The 24613-nt window shown below is 42.2% G+C and overlaps 1 long non-coding RNA gene across 4 annotated transcripts in view; it reads left to right on the forward strand.

Moving 5' to 3' along the window:
* LOC149215289 (uncharacterized) overlaps window positions 1-24613 on the forward strand; it is a 292877-nt gene that overhangs the window by 221366 nt on the left and 46898 nt on the right. The window lies entirely within an intron of this gene.

Below are 24613 nucleotides of genomic sequence, written 5' to 3' on the forward strand. Positions count from 1 at the left end.
TTGAAATAACTGCCCTTACTACTGCTGCCCCTGAAGTTTCTGCACAAACTTCACTCATTGTAAATACACCTTATTTTACTACCACCTCACCAATAGTATTCGCAGCCCAATCATCTAAACCAGTAATTCATCAACCATCCTCACCATCATCTCGTTTACCTCCATCCAGTTCAGGTCCTTCCTCAAGCACCACAACTTTACCCCCTAGTCAAACTAGAATCACAGCTATGGCAAACTGATATGCACCTCTAGATTCACCTGCACAACTCCATGCCATGCCCATAAACTATTAGAGTAAAATCTTCCTGTTTGACGCTACTGGTTAGTACATTGCCCAGCGGCATGTAAACAAGATGTCTAACTTTTTTGAGTTGCATGAGAATCGAGATAGATGAAGAAGATGTCCAAATGAGGTTGTTTGCCCAAAATTTAACTGGGGATGTCAAGAAATGGTTCAAAGCCTTTCCTGCCAACCATATTGCAGATTTAGCTAATTTTCATAGATTATTCATTGATAGATGGGAGAGAAAGAAAAACCCATTGCATATACCTTATGAATATGAAAACATTAGAAGAGCTCCTAATGAGTCAGTTCAGGACTATTACACTAGGTTCAATAGTATCTACAATGCAATTCCAGCCATTATTAAGCCTCCACCTGACCTAGCATTAATTAAATTCCCTAATGGTTTTGACGCTGACATGTCATACCAGTTAAGGGAAAGAAACCATGAAACACTGGAACAAATGCAAAGAAATGCTATTAGTGTAGAGGCCAACCTATTAGCCAAGAAAACCCGAATGAGAAATGATAAGAAAGTTGTATTTAAAAAGGAAACTTCCACTTCAAATGGAAAGGTAGATATTTTAGCTAAGAATTTAGAGAGAATAATGGATAGATTAGAAAACATGGAGAGAAAAAATTAATGGGATAATCAACAACCACCCCCAATAAGAAACCCCAACTTTAGGAAGAACCCTAACACTAGAAATAATGCTATACCAGATTAGCTGATTAGGCCCCCCTTCCAAGAGAACTATGCTGAGGATCCACAAGACCAAGAAGGAGAGGATGACACCCAGATAAACTTACTAGAAACCAAAGATGAAGACACTGTTTTTCTTACTCAAGAAGAACAAGAGTTATATATGCTGCAACAATTGCAGTTAGAATCTAGTGAATCCTTTGATTTTAAACAGGGATATGAGTTAGCTATATATGAGGTACACAAACAATATAGCTTAAGAAGTAAAAAGAACAATGAGACTCCCATTAAAAGATCCATCTAGACCTAGACTACGATAATAAAAGAAGCTCCAGTTACCAAAGTGTTACAAATCCTCCCTAGGGGAACACCAGAGACTTCTACCCCTAAAATTGTAGATATAGCCTCCACTAAAACTCAAACAGAGACAATTACTTAAATCAATCAAAATAAGAGAAATCAAGGCAAAACAGTAAAAGCACAGACTGAAATGCCTAGTACTGAGAAACAGGATAAGAACACACAAATTGCACATGTTAAGGAAGATCTAAATCAAACAAACAAAGGTCATCTCCCTTTCAACATCAAAACTGAAATAGAAAAATTAAAGATATGAGTTCCCTTGACCGAACTAGTAAAGAATGAATCCTATAGGTCATAGATAACTGGAACTTTAAACATAGGAGAGGGAGAGGATGTTGTTAACTTGAATGATGATCACCCTGAATTATTGTTTGGCCCTGAGGCCAAGGGAGTTCCTCCTTTCTACATTAGCCTGAACATTCATGACAAAATATTGCATAATGCTACGTTAGACTCAGGGGCATCCCATAATTTGATGCCGAAGGAAATCATGGAGAGACTGAACCTAGACATTAGCAGACCATATAAGGATTTGTTTTCTTTTGACTCTAACCAAGTTAAATGCCTTGGTTTGATCAAGGACCTATCTGTAACTCTTGTCCAGTGCTCTGCAAAGATTATTCTAATGGACATAGTAGTTGCAGACATCCCACCCAAATATGGAATACTGCTATCTCGCTCATGGGGAGAAAAATTGCAGGGATCCTTGTAGTTAGATATGTCTTATGCCACTATATCTGTTTTTGGCCAACCAAGAAAACTATATAGAGAGACCTTGATGAAATACATGGTGAGTAGTGATGAAAAACCACAAAACTTTCCCTTATACTCCATGCATTTAGATATGGACTCTTTTATCTTATACAATGTAGAACATGACAATAAGGAAATCACAGCTCAAGACTTGAAATACAAAACAACTGACAGTGAGAACATTTTTCATGAGTCAATATGGCATCTAGTATTTGATGGATCTGTCAATAGGTTAGGGGTTGGTGCAGGAGTGTGGATCCATAGTATGGAGAATAATCATGCTGAGTAACATGCTTTCAGATTGAACTTCAAGTGTACCAATAACATTGTTGAATATGAAGCCCTAATTTTAGGGTTACAATTGGTTAGAAAACTTGGAGCCAAAAGAGTATCCATCATGGGAGACTCAGAGCTGATTATTAAACAGATTAATGGTGAATACTCTGTAAACAATCTCAAACTTGGTCAATATAGGGAAACTATGCTAGACTTGATCAAAGACCTCCTAGAAACAAACTTTGTTGCCGTTCTTAGAAAGCAAAACATGGAGGCCCACAGTCTGGCCACTTTTGCTAGCACCTATAAATTGCCATTTCAACCCAACCATCAGTACACTGCAAAAGTCAGACATAGGCCTGTTATACCAGACAACCTCAAGTATTGGCAGATTTTCTCCCAGGATTCTCAGATTTATGGTTTCATGGACAATGAAGGTGAGTTTCAAAATTGTAAGATAGATACAGACTGTACAGTAGACAATAATATAGAAAGTAACATAGATGTAAATATTTTAGATATAGATAAACAAACTAAATTTACTAAAGTAGAAATAGATAGTTTAGAGAATGTAGAGATTGAAGAAATAATGAATGATGATCCCGAAATTCTTAATCTTAAAAATAATTTTTTGCCTAAGGGATTAGTCCCTTTAGAAGATTTGTTTGACTCTAATGATGTAGCTAGGAAACCCAAAATGGAACCTATGATAGCTGACATAGAAGAGGTTAACATAGGAACTGAGGATAAACCAAAACTCATTAAAATATCAAAAACTTTACCTCTAGAGGAAAAGGTTAAATACATCAACCTGTTTAAAGAGTTCCAGAATGTATTTGCATGGAGTTATGAAGACTTAAAATCTTATGACACCAACATAATCCAACACAAAATACCTCTAAAAAAATATCATAAACCTTTCAAACAAAAACTTAGGAGAATAAATCCAGTTCTTATGCCCTCTAATGAGAAAGAAGTTAAAAGAATGTTTGATGCCCAAATTATAGCCCCCATTAGATACTCAGGTTGGATTTCAAACTTAGTAACTACTAGGAAAAAGACTGGTGAAATTAGACTTTGTGTAGATTTTAGAAATTTAAACAAGGTCTTACTAAAAGATAACTATCCTCTACCAAAAATGGACCATATCCTGTAGAGGGTAGTAGGCTCATCCAGGATTTCACTATTAGATGGATTCTCTAGGTATAACCAGATCTTAGTTCAACTAGTGGACCAAGCCAAAACTGCATTTACTACTCCTTGGGGTACCTTCATGTATTTGAAGATGCCTTTTGGATTAATGAATGCAGGTGCCACATCTAAAAGAGCTATGGATATAGCTTTTGCAAAGGAGATCCATGACATCCTAGTAGTATACCAAGATGACATCACAGTCTTCTCTAAATATGACAATGAACACCTAGACCACCTGCGAAGAGTATTTATCAAATGTAGAAAATTTGGGATTTCTTTAAATCCCAAAAAGATACTCTTTGGTCTGGAAGAGGGAAAACTATTGGGACATATCATATCTAAAGGTGGGAGGAGAGACCTAAAGAGGATATACTGCCCTAGAGGATGCCCTATCCTATACGCTGTCATGAAGGAGACCTCCACCCTGCCCTAATGAAGATCAAGCTTCAGCGATACACTCGACATCTAGATGCAAGCCCTATAGATGCAGTCAAGGAGGATCCTTATACATTGTATAAAGGAGGCCTTAATAAGCCCTAGCCACAGTCACAAAAGAGGCATAGCCGCAATTGTAAGGAGCCCTAGCCGCAGTCACAAAAGAGGCATAGACGCAATTGGAAGGAGCCCTACCGCAGGTCCTATTACGCAGCAAAAGAAGGTCTAAATACAACCCTATATCCGCAGTTGAAGGAGACTTATACGGAGTCAAGGGAGGACCTATATGCTGCCTGAAGAAGCTCCTCCTAAACGCTGTCACAGAAAGGTCTTAGACACAATTTAGGATGATGCCCTAGCCACTGTTATGTGCAACCCTTATTCCGCATCAAGAAGACCTTATACGCAGCTCTAAGAGACCTGTTACAGTCATCTAAGTAGTTGTCATAATGCCACATTGTTGTAGGTGACAGTGTGGCCTATTTAAGGACTATTTGGGCAAGTTAATGTTATTTTTGAGGGGCAGTAGAATCTGCAATAAGGAGGAACTAGAGGTTGCTATTTTAGGGCTATTTGGATCCCTAAGCTACAACCAAGAAGTGCCCTAACCAGTCATCATGACAACATCAAAGACTGTGTCATAGAAATGTGATGACAGTGCAGTGATGAGGCTGTTCATGAGGACAATTTATAATGTTTTCATTACAATGAAGAAAAATGTCCTTGTGTATATTCAGATTGAGTCAATCTTGTTGGACTTAATAATCATAGGCTTAACCTGCTACTAGGCTAGGTCGTAGGCCATAGCCAGCAACACAGTTTTATCTAAGGATCGCTCAAGTGGTAGAGCCTCACCTTGAAGACCTGCATTGTTGACTGTATGAAGGAAGAGCATTGAATGAGCAGTGATAGCTAGTGCAGCAGCATGATGATTAAGAGCAGCAAGTTGTGTACAGTGTGATGAGGTACAACTCAGCAGTGGAGCAGCATGGTGCGGCTAAGGAACATGGTATGATGTTGTGGGATGGTGCAGCATGGTGAGGTGCAGAACATGGATGAGATGTAGCACAATGATAGGTGAAGGAGTCACCTTGGAGAATCAGTTAAAGCAGCATGTATTCAACTGATCTCATGTAGAGATGATCGATTCTCTTATCTAGAAAGTCGAAGTGTTGACTTTTGTTGCAAATTTACTATCTCTCTCTCTCTCTCTGTTGAACTATTGAAGAACATATAAGAAGAATTGATCAAGGTTTTCCCCACATTGGGGTTTGTCCCTGGCCAACACCACATCTTGTGTCCTCTTGTCTTGGCTTGTCTTCTGCGATTTATATTTATGTTCTATCTGCAGTTTACTTTAATGCTGATGTGATTGCTAATCTGGAAAAGATATTGAGCTAACTGTGAAAATTGAAATAAATTGCTCTAGCGTAGAACATAACCAAACTTGACAAGTGGAAGATGTTCCTGAAGGAAAAGCTAATAAACACCAGGATGCAGAAGGGTGAGGACATTGATCCCTTTCTCACCAAAATTCGGGATATTCAGGATGAGCTTGGACCTGTAGGAGAAGCACTTCCAGATACAGAGATTTTGCGTTTGGCCCTGAATAGTATCTCTGAGGAATGGGAAATCTTCGTCCAATGCATTTTGGGACGAGATAGATTACCAAGATGGGACAAGATGTGGCCATACCTACAGTAGGAAGAGATGAGGCGAACTATAGTGAAGGTATCCATCAATGGCAACAACAGAAAGAGATCGAAATGTGTGAAGGAGGAAGACAATGTGGCCCTTACATCAAAGGGGAAAACAAAAGGTCGCAGTCAGGGACAAGGCTCGCAGGGAGAGAAGAAGAAGAATAAGGATCTGTCCAAGTTCAATTGTTTCAGTTGTGGTGAGTTTGGCCACTACAGTACTTAGTGTCCTCAAAGGAAGAAGGACAAGTGGGAGAAGTAGGATCAAGTGGCAGCATCCACAGAGATAGACAAGTTGTTGTGCAGGTTGGAAGAAGATTTTGCCATGTTTGCAGCTATACCTCCAGGAGTGAGGTGGGGCAATATGGAGCTTTATTCCTAGAGTTGCGTAGAGATTTGGGCAAGATTCGGTGAGGCGAGCATCAGATGGTGTTTCCTCATGGATCATTACCTTGCTATGAGGGCCCACAGTGTTTAGTAGCAGGAGGATCAGTGTCAGTTGATGTAACCAAATTCCAGATTGATCGTTGTATACCGGTGGCAGTCAGATGCTGAGAAGCGCAGAGCAATGTTGATAGCAGAGCAGAAGGCTTGGTGCAAAGTTAATAGCAGCGCAAATTTGTCAGTGTACAGTGCAGAGGCTAGTAGCAGTGAGTGACAGATAATTGTAGTAGGCAACTACAGTTGTCAAACATCAGCAGAATGGTTGGAGGATATTACAAAGGCGGAGTGTTGTGACAATTGTGTAGCACTAGAGGATGGTGTTATAGTCTTGAAAATTTGTGGAGAGGCTAAAACACATGAGTTCTACAAAACCCAGAACTTGTTTCTGGAAATTCCACATAGAGATGGCTCAATTAAATTAATTGACCATAATGAAAATTTTCCTAAGTCTAACTTAGGAAAAATGGTTAATTAATAGTAATTGATTGAGAAATGTGAGAATTCTCTAGAAGCTCATACGGATAGAATTGGAGATGATCTTGACCATCAATTAAGTTTTAATTGTGGTCGTTGGAGTCCCAACTAGAGATTATAAGAAGAGGTCGATGGGTAGATGGTGGACACACCAGTGCAAATACTCAGTTGCCAAGGCAGTTTAAATTTCCAGTAGCAGGAGTGATTCAACAGTGGAGATCGAGCCAGTGGGTGAGTAGCAAGTGGTAGAGGGGCAGCATAGCAATATTTTGGAGGAGTTTCTAGTTCCGAAGAGTAAAAAAGAGGAGGTCGAAATTATTCTCCATTTCGCAGCATAGGAACTGCGTAGTTGCTTTAGCAAAGCAATTCGATTGGGCTAAAGGGAAGGTCATTTTTTTGTTCAAGAGGCTGGGAAGATTTTCCAGAGTGTCAGAGAGACAATTTACCAGTCAGCAATAGGAAGGACGACTTGATTGGCAACAATTCCACGCTGAGCGTGAGAGGGTCTGCACAGAGGTGACCTAGGGCCTACGCAGAAGGTTTGGACGACTAGCTTTTCAGAGGAATTCAGGTGTCGGGACAGGTTGGAGAGGGTAAAATCCCTCAGTATATTTTTCTCATATTTTTCTCTTGGGTAGAATCGCCAGTTTGGCGACATTTTATTGTACTCAAAATTTTTGTTGTTGCATAATAATAAAAACCCTCACTGATGCACCGGTTTTCCCACATTGGGTTTTTTTGGGGACATTTGTCCAATAATAATAGTGTAATAATTTTTGTGTACGTGCTAGCAATTCTCAGTCTGCAACGTTTTTATTTCTGCAACGTTTATTTTTATTTGTGAAGAAATTGCAATGTGATTAATTCGATATTAATAAGAAAATTAATAAACGAAATAATCAGTTAGGAGAATTAATTCTGGTTGTTGCATTTCAAGGAATTGTCACATAAACATAGGAGTGTATTTGCCACAAAATATCTTCTTTTGGGTGGGCATCCACTTCAATCTTATCCATAAATTTATTTTTCGTAGTTGTTTGTCCTATGGTAAACCCTAGCCTAGTCTTGCTTCAACTTAGGGGCATATTTAAGGGTTTTATGCACCTTTGTTTTGTTGAAAATCATCCTTTGAAACATTTTCTTAGCATCATAGCCTTGGGTCACCCCGACTCTCAACCAATCAATCAAACCCTAGGTTGTAGATATCTTTTTCTAGGGCTTTGCAAGGAAAGTGAATTGCCTCATTTCTTGTGTGGAACGTTGTACTTAAGTTGATCATTTCCTTTGGAAGCCTTTGGCCACCTTCCACCTTAATCCTACAATATCTCTTAGGTGGTCCTCTAACTTATTGGGACCCCTCTCATCGATGAAAATCAGTAAAAATCAAGGGGCTTTGGCTATGATGACAATGGGCCACTACCCCATTGTTGTCACTTCGTCTAGTTCTAGCCTTGTAGGCTACCCCTTTCCAAAGCCCTATATTTTGTGGAAACAAATATATCTATTGATTAATTTTGGTAGGGTTCTAACTTTTAATAACATATTTGCAATATAAAAACTGCTTAGTGGTTTGATGATCAATCATGAGCAAGAGACTACTCTTCTCAATAGAGAACTAAAAAAATCATGAGCATTTGAGTGAGTCAGATGATCACAAGGTCTATCTTCCAGTCTAGTTTCGATTAGTCCATCAAGTTAATTATTTGAAAGTTCACTATTCGAAAGCAATCATGAGCTCATATATAACACTCTAACTATTAAAAAGAGATTGTTCAAAAGTGTTCTTAAGATTTTTCATTCTCCTAAGAGAGATCATGTTTTGAAGAGGAGATAAAAATATCACTAACAAGAGTTTTGTATGTTGAAATATGTAACTGGGTTCGGTCTTCATAATGACATATGTAATCATGATTTTATGTATTTGATGTAATGAGAGAAAATAAATTTATTGTTGTTCTTGAGGCATGGGTTTAATGCTCAAGAAAATTTATTTTTAGGTCAAGATCCCATTGTGATCTCCTAGGTGTAATATTCCTAATGGAAATTTTACATTGATAACAAATTCAAGCAAATATAATAACATAGATTTTTTCAAAAATGCATACACATAAACTAGAAATATCTCCAAATCCACAAACTGGCCAAGATTTTATTAATAATAGTGTTGTGGTACAACTGAGTTGGAGAAAATGCACCTGGGCTTGAACAAGGCAAGCTACAAGCACCAAGTGGTGAATACAAGAAAGCTGAACAACTATAATAGCAAGATCCTCTAGAAAACTGCGTTGTTGCTCCAAAACTGCATTGTTGCTTGACTTCGCCCCCTGATTTTCCCACACTAGAGTGCCCAGAAAATTCTATAAAATTAAAAGAGTGCTCCTTGCCCAAAACCCAGAAAGGCTTTGGCCTATCTCCAAGCCAAATTCAAACCCACAAAATGGTGCAAATTCCCCAGCTAACTAGCAATTCGCACTGCTATAAGAATTAGGATTTCAAGTACGAATATCGCCCAAATTTTTTTGTAAAATTTGCTATAGACTCCTCTCAATAAACCCACAAAAACCAAGAAAGTTTTTTGGCTGAATCCACAAATCCCCAGTGACCCCCAATATGTGCAAATTGCCCAATTTGGTTAGAAAACGCCCCACAAAACTAATACTATTTAATTAAGCCAAAATCCACCACTAGAAATTTCTACCAACTTTGGCTAAATTCTCCCCTGAGCAATACCTCCAATCTCCGACCTTTATCTCTCCTCAACCTTTATTCCTCCAACCCTTGTGCACTTCAAATAATGTAGAATTTCGACCCCAATAATTCTCTCAACTCAGCCCAGCTGAAATAACTTGCAAATATGCCCAATGGAAACTCTAAATTGAGCTCCCCAAATTGCCTCACTAGGGATATACTCGAAGTTCCCCGAAATTAAAGTGGAATTCCCGCTCAAAAATTCCTTGTGTTGAACAACACAGTTGTCTTGGCTAAGCAGCTCAAGAGAACTAATGTTGAATTGTCAAATGATCAAAGATACCAAATGGAGGCCTCCAAGCTCTATTTATAATTTTTAGTCCTCTCCCTTGGTGGTCCCCACCTTCCAATAATAAAATATTACTTTGTCGCCATTCTTCATTAAAATAAATATTTCCACTTTTCTCCCACAAAATAATATTTTCTCCTTTTTATTTAATATCACAAAAAATGGGCAAAACTCCTTAGTGAATTTTGCACTCGCAAAAATTGGGAACATTACAGTCCTCCCCGCCAAAAATTGCTTGTCCTCAAGCAATATCCTACTGCTCCAAACATTGGCCTAGCCAATGCTAGGGTCCCAAATGTGCCACTGAACCACTCCTCGTTGTTGAACATCCTGCCATACTAGTGACGATCCCCATGTCAACAATGAATCACTAGATTCCAATCGAATATCTGAATGATCTCCCCCTGTAGAAAGCAGCTTACCCCTGAGGGTAGATGAATCGCTAAATCCTGTTGTACCCAGATCGCATGCTAGTCTCAGAAGGGTGCCACCATGCTGACGTTGCACCACTCTGACTATGACAAACTTCCCATCATGCTCAGACTGTATCCTCCCCTCTCGAAACCTGATGGTGGGATATCTGTGAAGGCCAAGCTTATCCTGCCCAGGCATCTCCATGATGTCAATGTCTACCCATCCACTGTAAATCTCAATCCTGAGCAATAACAGCATAAATCTACTTCACCATACAATGGAGGTTTCAACAATCTCCCATGTGTCACACCTAAGGCGAACTAGATCACTCTCTCTCATGAACCTACTCATCATAGAATGGAGTGTCACATCAATCAAATCAATCCCTGGATCCCACAACCAGAATGGCTGCGGTATAGTCTTGACAGCTGTTGGTGCCAACCCGTAACACATCTCAAGCCCATGCGTGCAATCGATATATGGCCTCCTTACATCACGAACCAATCTGGTGCAAACGAACCTGCTCTGCACCAGCCATACGACGCAGTGGGATCTATCATCCTGCCTCTTGAAAGCGCTCCCCAACACTGCTTGGAGTCTAAACATTGGCTTGCATGTAAGGTCCACAAACTGTTGTGGATGCTCCTGAGACACCTCAGAATGTCTCACCCAAAGGGGGTCATGCCTATCCCTGAGTGTGGGACTGCAAGTGTTACCTCTACAGAAAATTGGACTACCCCCAAGCTTGCATCCACCAACCCGCACCTTGCCCATATTCCACAGCTGGAAATCCTCTCTCATGATGCACCGTGCCTCGTCCAACTGTCTCAGATGAACCTCCTGGGTTTTGTTGCTCGCAATGAGAGCATCAAGGAACGGTATCAAAGTCCCCGACATCAGTGTGCAATGCTTGTGAGCGATAAAGGGAAGCTCACGGTCGACCCTATGATCAACTCGCTCTCCAAATTTGAGTGTGCCAAACCCAATGGATTTCTTGAAGCCCTCATCAGGAGATCTCTTTGGCGAAAACACCTCAATAAACTGTTGTGCATCATCATGCTCTATTGCACACAAATACACACCCCAACACTCCACTACATAGCCCTGAACTCTATGGCACAACTTCATGCACCACTGGATATCAATGCTCAGTGCCATGCCACCATGTACCATAAGCCATAATTATGTGACAATGCATCCACCACTCTGCTAGTACACCCACCACGATGTGATCTACACCTCCTCATCTTCCCAGGTACACCTATGTGTCTCAACTCCTCACATGCAATCGAGACTATCGCTACCATGTCAAACCTCTGTAGCTCTAGTGCCCAATACATCAATGGGAAAGCACTGTTTCCATATGATGCCCTGCCCAATGGCCTGACGATGGCACCTCCTCCTACCAACTCCTGCCAGAGTAATATAACCATCCTATGATCCCAGGTCAACCCAAGATGCCATGACAACTCATGAAATCTGCCTGCTCCTCTGCCAATCCATCTTGTCCCTAGTGTTGTCAAGAACTCTCAAGGGGCTATGAAAAGGTGTGTGCACCCAACCACGGAGGCCATCATGTAGCTGCTACCATGACCTACCGACTCTACGATGTGATGGAGAATCCCACCTGGATCCCAACAACAGTCTGGCCCTCGAGCTCTTCTGGTAATCCAGAGCCTCCATTGAGTTGTGGCCATGGATGCATCTAACCTCCTAGCCAGCTCCACCAGATACCAACTCAATATCTCTCGCCATCCAACCCCAAGGGAAGGATTGCGAGCGTAAACTCCCGTACATGGAACTAACCCTCCATCTTGCCAAGGATGCACCCTGCACAACTCATGTCGTCTCATCTCACCATCCTGGTCGACACATAAAATATGTCGATGTGACTTTGCCTCTCCCTCTCCAACGTGTAGTGGTAACCTGCTAGTGCTACTGGCCTGTAATGTCTAAGTAGGGTTGCCCCATTGTTCTAATGTGCACTCCAACTGAACCATTAGGGAACCCAATCGTTCCCCAACGCGAGTCAGTTTGGCCATTGACTCAACACAAATCGCTCTCATGCCCTCCAGCTCCTCGTTCTGTTGTAGAATGGCCTCTCACACTATTGTGGCTTTCTTTCTCAACGCTAGAAGGCTAGCCCGGAACTGATGAAATTGTGTAGGGCAGCTATCCTCTGTAAAATCGGTCACTGCTCTGAACCCCTCTGTCTCTTCTGGTACCTCCTCAATGACAAGTGTGCCTCCAGGCACCTCATCAACCTGTTGTGGGCGGCCATCATCTAGAAACTGGGTCATAGCACTGGGTACCTCATCAACTGTTGGCATCTCATCAATAGATGGCCCTCCGAGTGTATGCTCTACTCCCTCAACCGAGGTGTCAGCTGGAGCTACCAAAGAGGCCTCCAACAATGGTGACTTATGCGCCACACCGGGTATATTGATGTGCCCCTCACCATCCTGCATGTCCTCCTGCTCAACTTCCTCCTCGAGGTTCTGACATCTAAAGCCCAGTGTCCACCAGTAGAAATGCCCCCTGGCCTCATCCTCTAGCTTTCCTCGTCCTCTCCACTCCCTTTGAGGGGGTCTGGTGTCCTTTCGGTCAAATCACTCCATTAGCCTCTCTGTGAACTCTTTGTAGGATGTGATACATACATGACCCAAAGGGATCAACCCTCAGTACCACCATTCCATAGCATCTCCATCCAAGTGCAAAGTAGCATGTCTAATAGCGTCTCCCTCCCTCATGGGGTTTAGCCAAAAATATGTGTCCAATTCTTTTACCCATTTTTTGATAGAACTCCTAGTTGAACCATCAAAGTGGGTGAGAGTCATTTTTCCCTCAATGATACTCACTCTCCCTTGAGCCATGGGTTTGTCTATAGTTCACCCATCATAGTACATACATGCCCAAATCTTCCATGATCTTGCTGGATACTCCACAACTGCCCAAGATCATGCTTTGATACCACTATAATATTCCTAATGGAAATTTTACAATGATAACAAAGTCATGCAAAAATAATAGCATAGAATTTTTCAAAAATACATACACATAAACTAGAAATATCTCCAAATCCACAAACTGGCCAAGATTTCATTAATAATAGTGTTGTGGTACAGCCCATGGGGCTTTGGATTGACGGTGAATGGGTGCGCTGTTAAGGCATTCCTTGCGATAGGTCACCAGTTCAAATCCCCCGTGGGTACTTAGGTTAGTCTAATAGATAAAAAAAAAAAAGTTGTGGTACAAATGAGTTGGAGAAAATGCACCTGGGCTTGCACAAGGCAAGCTACAAGCACCAGGTGATGAATACAAGAAAGCTCAACAACTATAATAGCAAGCTCCTCTATAAAACTGCGTTGCTGCTCCAAAACTCCACTGTTGCTTGACTTCGCCCCCTGATTTCCCGACTCTAGATTACCCAGAAAAAATTCTAGAAAATTAAGAGTGCTTGTTGCCCAAAACCCAAAAAAACCCAGAAACGGTTTGGCCTATCTCCAAGCCAAAGTCGAACCCACAAAATGGTGTAAATTCCCCAGCTAACTAGCAATTCGCCCTGCTATAAGAATTAGGATTTCAGGTCCTAATATCGCCTGAAAAATTCTGTAAAATTGTCTATAGAATCCTCTTAATAAACCCACAAAAACCTAGAAGGGGTTTTGGTTGAATCTGTTATCACTAAAAAAAGCTTTCTAAAATTTTGGACAACCCGCATGCTTCCAAAGTTTTTGTGTTAGTCTTGGTCAAGTCATTTTTATTGTTTTTTGTTTTAGAGTCTAAATCATAGAGTTGGAGTCTTGTTTCCACTATTAAATAAAAGTCAACAACCTTGTTTTACCCCTTATAAATCCCATATCATTTCAAAAATTTCGTGTATCTGGTCATTTTAAAATTTGGAAGGCGCTACGAAACTGTCTAAGAGTTTTCGTAGCACAAAACTCTGAAAATACACTGGATGCGCTACGAAATCAGGGATTCGTGTCTAGGAGTTTTCGTAGCGCGCTACGAAATCGGGGTTTCCTGTTAAATCTTGTCTAGCTGTCAAATCCACTAGAATTTGTTAGATTTTCATCATCAGGTGTCAGTCCATGAACCTTATCACTTACATGCAACCATTCATATCCATCATTAGATTTGTTAGGGGTCATTTGTCCACAGTGATTTCAAATTTCAAAAAAAAGGGAAGGGTTAATTGATCCTGGACATATTCATGTTGATCTTGGTCGTGTTCATGCAATAGACATTTGATACAATTCTTAGTTTGAGTAAACAAGCCCATGGTGAGCAGAGATCAAAAATCTTCATCAAATTCAAGCGAGGCAGCTCCTCAATTAAGCAAGGCATTTTCTTCCAGCTTGTTTTATCTAAAGCGATTTCAAAGGAGAAAATGTCAGAAGAAAGGAAGATATCACAAGAGCTGAAACAGGACTTAGCCCTAGGGCTAAGGAAATATCATCACCAATGCACAAGAATGACAGAAACAAGGCAGTTAGCACTCAAGAAGAAAGACGGAGCTTTGAGGAGGTTAAGGAGAAGTTGAAGCTTGCCAAGCATGAAATCGCCAGACTTGAGAAAAGGGCAAGAAGACATGCAACTGAAAAGGTCAACTTCAACAAAATGAAGGCTGAGTGGGAACATGAGAAAAATTCAAAACCTCAAGCAGTGAGCAGAAAAGCTCAATATTTCACTTGGACCGTCCCTGCTATTAAGGAGGCAAGATACATCAGATGGATTAATAACAGGCTCAGACCCAACATCAAAGTGATGAAGAGGCAAATTGAAGACATGGATTCAACTGAGTAAACCTGAAGGGCATCCTTAGCTAAAATAAACCACACAGTAAGTGAGGAGTCTTAATACAATTTTGATGTAGAACTTACCTTTTTGTTTTTGGATGGATGATGTCAGTTTTGTATGGCCTATTAGCATATGGTGAAGCCGTCGAAAAATCCCCAGAAAGACAAAAAAAAAACTGTGTTTTTGACTCACACAGCAATTTCGTAGCGCGCTACGAAACTGCTGAAGGTGACAGTTTTGTTTTTTGAGGATCTATCTTGAAAGAAAAAGGGGATTATTTTGAAAGGGATGTTGTTGCAGAGGTGTAATAAGATCACTTGAGAAGGTTTGAGCCCTAATCAAAAGGTAAATTCAAGAAATGAAGACATATACACATACCAAACCTTGCGCTACAAAGTCACTGAAGCAACCTTTTTCAGCAGAAAAACTCTTTTAAGTAGTCAACTTCCAGGAGGTCTCTAGAGCAACTGAAAGCATATTTTGGAAAATTGAAAAAGGTTTTTATTCCTAACATACTGAACTACAAAAACCTCTTTCAGTTTCTTCAAATTCATTATGATCTGGGAGAAATTGATGAATCAACTTGCGCTACGAAACTGCTGTAGGAGCAGTTTTTCACAAATCAGAATTTTCCAGTTTACATCTGATATTCAAAGACAGTTTCTGGGCAGTAGGAAAGGTATTGCAAAAAACCAAGAGAGGTTTTTGTTCAGCACCGAGTGGTCTACAAAAGCCTCCTTCAGTTTTTCAAAATATATTTTTGATGAGGAGATACGAGCTCTGTCCCAACACCTATTTTTCATCCAGAACAGAGCAGGGAACAGTCTCCTAGTTTTCAGGACAGATGAAGGAGAAGTTATTAAAGGCCAGCTGGAGGGTTATGGGCATCATCAAATTCGAATTCATGGAGTTATAGGTGTCAAAAGGAATGTTTAATTCCTAGATAAGGTTGTTTTAATCATAATAAGGAGTTACACTCCTAGTTGTATTAGGTCTCTTGAACTGCCAGTTAACAGTCAATTGTAATTAATAGTTTGTTTAAAGTGTCAATAGGTGTCATGTCAAGTAGAATTCGAATTCCCCTCATGCTGGAGGAAGGAATCTAAGTCATGTAATGAACTCTATATATGGGAGAAGATGTAATGCACTAAAGGTTGGAAATTTTTCAAAGAACACTCATACTGTGCTATTCTGTAAGACTATGTTTTAATATAATACAGTGATTTGGCTTTGCTTCTCAGGATTCAGAAAGAGTTCAATGTTTTAATTGTCCTATGGTTGTCCTCTTTTTATTTGCTTGCAGTAGTATGAATGCATGATTACTTAGAACTCATTGGCAATGCTCTAACTTCCTTCATGTATTTGTAGACTATGTCTTCCCACATATTTCTGATGTGTTACGGATATGTTGAATTCCAGATGCCCTGACTTCCATGCAAAGTTAATATTATTGTCATACTGAAGCATTTCTTGACTCCATAAGCCCAATGGATGTTTATTGATTGTGTTCAACCATTCACATTGCTTCACTTGTTTCGTAGAGTTAGCCATCTAATCTTTACCAAAAATCTTTAACCTAGTGAGAGAGCCCTCTTAGGTTGAGGAGGCTAAGCCTCAACCAAAAGTTGGTTTGAAAGAGTTACACAAGGTCTTCCTAGTCAGCAGCCTATCAGGGGTTGATTTTATGATAACAGAATCCACCAATCCTCGGCAACCCCCATTAAGTGCAAATTGCCCAATTTGGCCAGAAAACGCCCCACAAAACTAATACTGCTGAATTAAGCCCAAATCCACCACTGCAAATCTCCTCAACTTTGGCTAAATTCTCCTTTGAGGAATACCTCCAATCTCCTACCTTTATTCCTCCATTCCTCCAACCCCTGTGCACTTCCAGAAATGTAGAATTTCGGCCTCAAGAATTCTCTCAACTCAGCCCAGCTGAAATAACTTGCAAATATGCCCAATGGAAACTTTAAATTGAGCTCCCCAAATTTCCTCACTAGGGAGACACTCCAAGCTCTTCGAAATGAGGGTGGAATTCCCGCTCGGAAATTCCTTGTGCTGAACACCATCATTGTCTTGGCTAAGCAGCTCAAGAGAACTAATGTTGAATTGGCTAATGATAAAAAATACCAAATGGAGGCCTCCAAGCTCTATTTATCATTGCTAGTCCTCTCCCTTGGTGGTCCCCACCTTCCACTAATAAAATATTACTTTGCCGCCATTTTTCATTAAAATAATAATTTCCTCTTTTCTCCCACAAAATAATATTTTCTCCTTTTTATTTAATATCACAAAAAATTGGCAAATCTCCTTAGTGAATTTTGCACTCACAAAAATTGGGAACATTACAATCCTCTCTGCCAAAAATTGCTTGTCCTCAATGAATTTCTTGTTGCTCCAAACATTGGCCTAGCCAATGCTAGGGTCCTAAACTAAGTTGCAGGAAACTACAGTCCGTTTCCGTACGGAAACGAAACGGAATTTCCGCGTACCGTACTGGAAACGCGTTTCTACGGCCACGTTTCCCGAAACGGAAACTTGGCCGTACGGCCGGAAACGCGTTTCCAGGCCGTACGTGCCACGTTTCCCCAAAAAAACACCATAGTAAATGTGATGTAAATTTAATCTTAATGTTTAAATGTTTATGTAATCATGATTGCACATATATATGCGTTTCCCCCAAAATCGCGTTTCGTTTCGCTTCCCCGTTTCGTTTCGCTTCCGCGTTTCCCGTTTCGTGCAACTTAGGTCCTAAATGTGCCACTGAACCATTCCTCGTTGTTGAACATCCTGCCATACCAGTGATGATCCCCATGTCAACAGCGAATCACCAAATTCCAATGGAATATCTGAATGATCTCCCCCTGTAGAAAGCAGCTTACCCCTGAGGGTAGATGAATCGCCAAATCCTGTTGTACCCAGATCTCATGCTAGTCTCAAAAGGGTGCCACGATGTTGACGCTGCGCCACTCTGACTATGACAAACTTCCCATCATGCTCATACTATATCCTCCCCTCTCGAAACCTGATGGTGGGATATCTATGAAGGCCAAGCTTATCCTGCCCAGGTATCTCCATGATGTCAATGTCTACCCATGCACTGTAAATCTCAATCCTCAACAACAACAGGATAAATCTACTTTGCCATACAATGGAGGTTTCAACAGTCTCCCATGCGTCACACCCAAGGTCCTGACAGCTGTTGGCGCCAACCCGTACCACATCTCAAGCCTCTACGTGCAATTGATATATGGCCTCCTTACATCATGAACCAATCTGGTGCAGACGAACCTTCCATGCGTTGGCCATCCCACGCAGTGGGATCTATCATCCTTCCCCCTGAAAGCACTCCCCAACACCGCCTGGAGTCTAAACATTCGCCTACATGTAAGGTCCACAAACTGTTGTGGATGCACCAGAGACACCTCGGAATGTCTCACCCAAAGGGGGTCATGCCTCTCCCTGAGTGTGGGCTCAAGTGCATGCAAGTGTTACGTCTATACCCCCAAGCTTTCATCCACCAACCCGCACCTTGCCATATTCCACAACTGGAAATCCTCTCTCATGATGCACCGTGCCCCATCCAACTGTCTGAGATGAACCTCCTGGGTTATGTTGCTCGCAATGAGAGCATCAAGGAACGGTATCATAGTCCCCGAAATCATTTTGCAATGTTGGTGAGTGATAAAGGGAAGCTCACGGTCAATCCTATGATCAACTCTCTCTCCAAATTTGAGTGTGCCAAACCTAATGGATTTCCTGACGCCCTCATCAGGAGATCTCTCTGGCGAAAACACCTCAATAAACTGTTGTGAATCATCATGCTCTGCTGCACACAAATACACACCCCAACACTCCACTACATAACCTTGAACTCCGTGCCACAACTTCATGCACCACTAGATATCAACACTTCGTGCCATGCCACCATGTACCATAGGCCATCCCATATGTGCCCATGCATCCACCACTCTGCTAGTACACCCACCACGATGTGATCTACACCTCCTCATCTTCTCGGGTACACCTATGTGGCTCAACTCCTCACATGCAATCGAGACTAATGCTACCATGTCGAACCTCAATAGCTCTAGTGCTCAATACATCTACGAGAAAGCACTATCTCCATATGATGCCCTGTCTGGTGGCCTGACGATGCCACCTCCTCCTACCAACTCCTTCCATAGTAGTCTAACCATCCTACGATCCCATGTCAACCCAACATGCCATGACAACTCATGAAATCTGCCTGCTCCTCTGCCAATCCATCTTGTCACTAGTGTTGTTAGGAACTCTCAAGGGGCTATGAAAAGGTGTGTGCACCCAACCACCGAGTCCATCACGTAGTTGCTACCATGACCAACCAACTCTACGATGTGATGGAGAATCCCACCTGGATCCCAACAACAGTCTAGCCCTCGAGCTCCTCCGGTAATCCATAGCCTCCGCTGAGTAGTGGCCATGGATGCATCTAACCTCCTAGCCAGCTCCACCAGATACCAACTCAATATCTCTCGCCATCCAACCCCAAGGGAAGGATTAAGAGCATAAGCTCTCGTACATGGAACTAACCCTCCATCCTGCCAAAGATGGACCCTGCGCAACTCATGTCACCTCATCTCACCAGCCTTGTCAATACATATAATATGTCGAGGTGACTCTGCCTCTCCCTCTCCAATGTGTAGTGGTAACCTGCTAGTGCTATTGGCCTGTAATGTCTGAGTATGGTTGCCCCATTGCTCCAATGTGCACTCCAACTGAACCATTAGGGAACCCAACCGTTCTCCAACGCGAGTCAGTTTGGCCGTTGACTCATTACAAATCTCTTTCATGCCCTCCAACTCCTCGTTTTGCTGTAGAATGGCCTCTCACACTATCGTGGCCTTCTTTCTCAATGCTAGAAGGCTAACCCGGAATTGATGAAACTGTGGAGGGCATCTATCCTCTGTAAAATCGGTCACCGCTTTGGACCCCTCCGTCTCTTCTGGTACCTCCTTAATGACAAGTGTGCCTCCAGGCACCTCATCAGCCTGATGTGGGCAGCCATCATCTAGAAACTAGTTCATAAGACTAGGTACCTCATCAATTGTTGGGAGCGCATCAATAGATGTCCCTCCGAGTGTATTCTCTACTCCCTCAACCGAGGTGTCAGTTGGAGCTACCAAAGAGGCCTCCAACAATGGTGACTTATCTGCCACACCGGGTATATCGTGTTGGAATTTCTAAGTCTAACTGTTAGAAATCCTTCCTGTACTTTCTGATTTATTTCTTCCTACTTGTTTTGTTAATTAACAAGTTATTTACCATGTAAATACTGAAAATAAATACAAGTACATTCTCAACACATACAGATCATCAATTGAAGGAAAAACAAGCACACAAGTGACACCATTATTTTTGGACTAATGTCCCTGGAAAAATCCAATGCGGGAAAAATGATGCAGCGGTCTGAGGGTTTTATTATTAAGCAGTTTCAGAATACAATCTGGGTGCCAGAAATGACTCACCCAACAGAGAATGCTCTTGGCAGTAGTACCTCTTAGTTGGAGACAGATATTCCAGCTAAAAACCCCGGATGAACAATCCCACAACTCTTAGCTCCAATCTGCCCCACGAAATCTCCCAGCGTCTGCCTCTAGGGACTGCTTCAGCCTCTCTGGCCCAACGTTAGCCCTGCGTCAACCTCTGGAGCCTCTGCGTCACCCACACTGGCTCTCCTCAGGCACTGCGCAGCCCCTGGCTACCTCTGTGTGCCTTCTGGTTGCCTCTGCGTGGCCTCTAGCTGGCTCTACATCCCTCTCTCCCGGCTTCTGCGTTGATGCTCCCGGTACCCTCTCTGTCTCTATGCTTCTATATTCACTGCCCCTCAGCTACAACTCTAATCACTCCTTCGATTTCCTCAGCAAGCCCTGCCCCAGAAAATCGAATTCTTGATCAACTCGATGTGTTCTCCAAGTGACCCTCAAGCCTCCTCTTATACTTTTCTCGTTGACAATTCAATGGTTGAGATTAAGTCCCTAATCAATGACTAAGATTAGATCTGCCTTGATCCATGACTTTTGGACCATTCTAACTCAGTTTTATATTAATTCACATTAATATTTTATTTTCCCAAAGTTTAGACTTAGGTACACCATTAAAAATATTAATTATTTTAATATCTCCCAAACTGCTGAGATTTTGTCCAAACCATTTCTGGGAATTGGAGATCTCATGTGCTTTAGCCTCTTCACCAATTTTTGTGGCTAGAGCACATTCGATGCTACACCAAATCAACACTCCCTCTTAGCGAGGACTGTGCTCTAGTAATACTCCTTACTAAGCATCACCCTGATCATTTGGCATCGGTCCTTGTACTGATGTTAGGCCTGTTGCCCAACATCCTTTTCACTGTTGTATCATGTACTGCTACCCATGGCCCTGCCAATGCCACTGCTGCATTTGTACAACAACTCCCTCTGCATCTGTTCTGCTACCCATGGCCCTGCCACTGCCACTGCTGCATCTGCATTGTAATCCCTCTCATCATGCCGCATCGTGTTGCCCATAGAGCTGCCACTGCTAACTGTTGCACTGCAACTCAGTTACTGAGAAGTAAGTAACTGATCTCCCAACTCTGACATCTTCGTCAGTTCTGCTACTCCTCTTCGGGGCTCCCGTCGCAAGGTATAATCCAAGAGGTTGGGTACCTCGATGATCCTGCCCCTCATCGCCTGTAGTCCATCTGACTACAACTCGATGTCTGCCCGCTTCCTCTCACAAGGTGCATGAGCACTCATGGCATAGTCATCATCTGTCTCCACTTCTTTTTCCGCCCTTGCTGGCGCAACCTTGGTCTCAAGAGCCTCTCCCTTGTTCGTCTTCCTCGGACACTAGCTCGCATAATGACCCAGTTCCCCACAAAAGCATTTGACCTTGGAGAGGTCCTTCTTCTTTTGTTTCTCCTACTTTCCCTCAGATGCTAGGGCAACATCCTCCTCTTCCTCCTCCTTGATTCTGACCCCCTTGCCGCTGCTTCCTGCCTTACTTAGCCTTCTGATCTCTTCCTGATGAAGAGCCACCCACAGTTCCTCCCAATCTAGAAGGGTCGATCTGCCTAGTATGCTCTGGACAAATACCTCCCAGTCCTCTGAGACTACGTTCAATGCGGTCCTCACCAATAATTCCTGATTCGGCATGGCCCCTATGGAAGTCAGTTGATCCCGGATCTCCATCAGTGGACCAAGGAAGATGTCGATCTGTTCTCCTTTCTGCATCTGATATGACCACAGTTATTTTTTAGTAGCATCTTCCTCTGCACGGAAGTATGCTGATACAATTTCGTCAGGGCCTCCACATCGCATTTGCCATGTCCTTTTCGGCAATGTGTGGTACTACATGGTCCTTACCTCGTCAAGGATGATGCTCTTGGCACTCGCCATTGCCTCCTTGTACTTATCGTTCTCAACTGGGTCAACTGGGATCGCTATCGTTTTCAAGGCGAAGTCCTTGAGACGATTCCTATCTAGAATGGACAAGATCCTGGCCTTCCAGACTACGAAGTTTGAGGCTCTGTCCAGTCTATCTTGATCTTTTACTCTATTCACTACCATCTTGCTACTCCTCTTTCGACTCTTTCGAGTCTCTCTACTTCCCTCCTGGAAGTTCTTTGTGTGACTTCTTCTGAGCTTCAATTTCCCTCCTAGAAATCCCTCTGCCAATGTCGAGATGCCCCCACTCCGATCATTATTCTAGTTGCACCACTGATCTGGATTTCTTGGCTAGAAATCCTCAGTAGCAACTCCCTCCTCCTTGGTCTTGTCTTGTTAGGTACTGTTCTAACCACAGTACCCCCCAGCTTCACTCCGCAACTTCTCCACAGCCTCCTATGCCTCAACAAATTGAAGGTTAGAGCCTCTAGACTCTGCACAATCCCGGTATCAGAAAAATCCACACCTCCTAGCCACGGGCATCAATCCTTCCTGACTGGGAAAGATGACCGGGCACTGCATAGGTCAGGTTTGCTCCTTTCTACCACTGCGTTGATCCTTCTCTTGGCTCAAACTTGATGACGCAGCCACTGTGTCACCCCTTCCTTGCTGCTTTTCCACTAGGAACAACTTCTGTCACTCAGGACAGTTGTTTCTGTTGCTGCTGCTCTACTCGGCTGATGCCCTCAGTTCTCCTGTGATCTGCAACCACGCTCTGATACCATGTTGGAATTTCTAAGTCTAACTGTTAGAAATCCTTCCTGTACTTTCTGATTTATTTCTTCCTACTTGTTCTATTAATTAACAAGTTATTTACCATGTAAATACTGAAAATAAATACAAGTACAGTCTCAACACATACAGATCATCAATTGAAGGAAAAACAAGCACACAAGTGACACCGTTATTTTTGGACTAATGTCCCCGGAAAAACCCAATGCGGGAAAATCGGTGCAGCGATCTGAGGGTTTTATTATTAAACAGTTTTAGAATACAATCTGGGTGCCAGAAATGGCTCACCCAACAAAGAATGCTCTCGGTAGTAGTATCTCTCAGTCGGAGACAGATATTCCGGCTAAAAACCCCGGATGAACAATCCCACAGCTCTCAGCTCCAATCTGCACCACGAAATCTCCCAACATCTGCCTCTAGGGACTGCGTCAGCCTCTCTGGCCCAGCGTTAGCCCAACATCAGCCCAACTAGCCCTGCGTAAGCCTCTGGAGCCTCTGCGTCACCCACGCTGGCTCTCCTCAGGCTTCCTCTTATACCTTTCTCGTTGACAATTCAACGGCCGAGATAAAGTCCCTAATAACTGGCTAAGATTAGATCTGGCTTGATCCATGACTTTTGGACCATTCAACTCAGTTTTATATTAATTCACATTAATATTTTATTTTCCCTAAGTTTAGACTTAGGGACTCCATTAAAAATATTAATTATTTTAATATCTCCCAAACTGGTTAGATTCTGTCCAAACCATTTCTAAGTATTGGAGATCTCATGTGCTTTAGCCTCTCCACCAATTTCATGGCTAGAGCACATCCGATGCTACCCCAAATCAACATATCGATGTGCCTTCACCATCTTGCGTTTCCTGCTGCTCAACCTCCTACTCGAACTTCTGACATCTAAAGCTCGGTCTCCACCAGTAGAAATGTCCCTTGGTCTTATCCTCTAGTTTTCCTCATCCTATCCACTCCCTTTGAGGGGGTCTGGTGTCCTTTTGGTCAAATCTCTCCACGAGCCTCTCTGTGAACTCTTTGTAGGATGTGATACGTACATGACCCAAAGGGATCAGCCCTCGGTACCACAATTCTTTAACATCTCCATCCAAGTGCAAAGTGGCATGTCTAATAGTTCTGCCTCCCTCATGGGGTTTAGCTTGAAATATGTGTCCAATTCTTGTACCCATTTTCTGACAGAACTCCTACCTGAACCATCAAAGTGGGTGAGAGTCATTTTTCCCTCAATGATACTCACTCTCCTTGAGCCATGGGTTTGTCTATAGTTCACCCATCACACTGCATACATGCCCAAATATTCCATGATCTTGTTGGATACTCCACAACTGGCCAAGATCATGCTCTGATACCACTGTAATATTCCTAATGGGAATTTTACAATGATAACAAAGTCAAGCAAAGATAATAACAGAGAAATTTTCAAAAATGCATACACATAAACTAGAAATATCTGCAAATCCATAAACTGGCCAAGATTTTATTAATAATAGTATTGTGGTACTAATGAGTTGGAGAAAATGC

The sequence above is a fragment of the Pinus tabuliformis genome, chromosome 1_1 (assembly GCF_031772625.1).
Source record: "Pinus tabuliformis cultivar Carrire ecotype Pingquan chromosome 1_1, CPIR1, whole genome shotgun sequence".
In the NCBI taxonomy this organism is placed as follows: Eukaryota; Viridiplantae; Streptophyta; class Pinopsida; order Pinales; family Pinaceae; genus Pinus; species Pinus tabuliformis.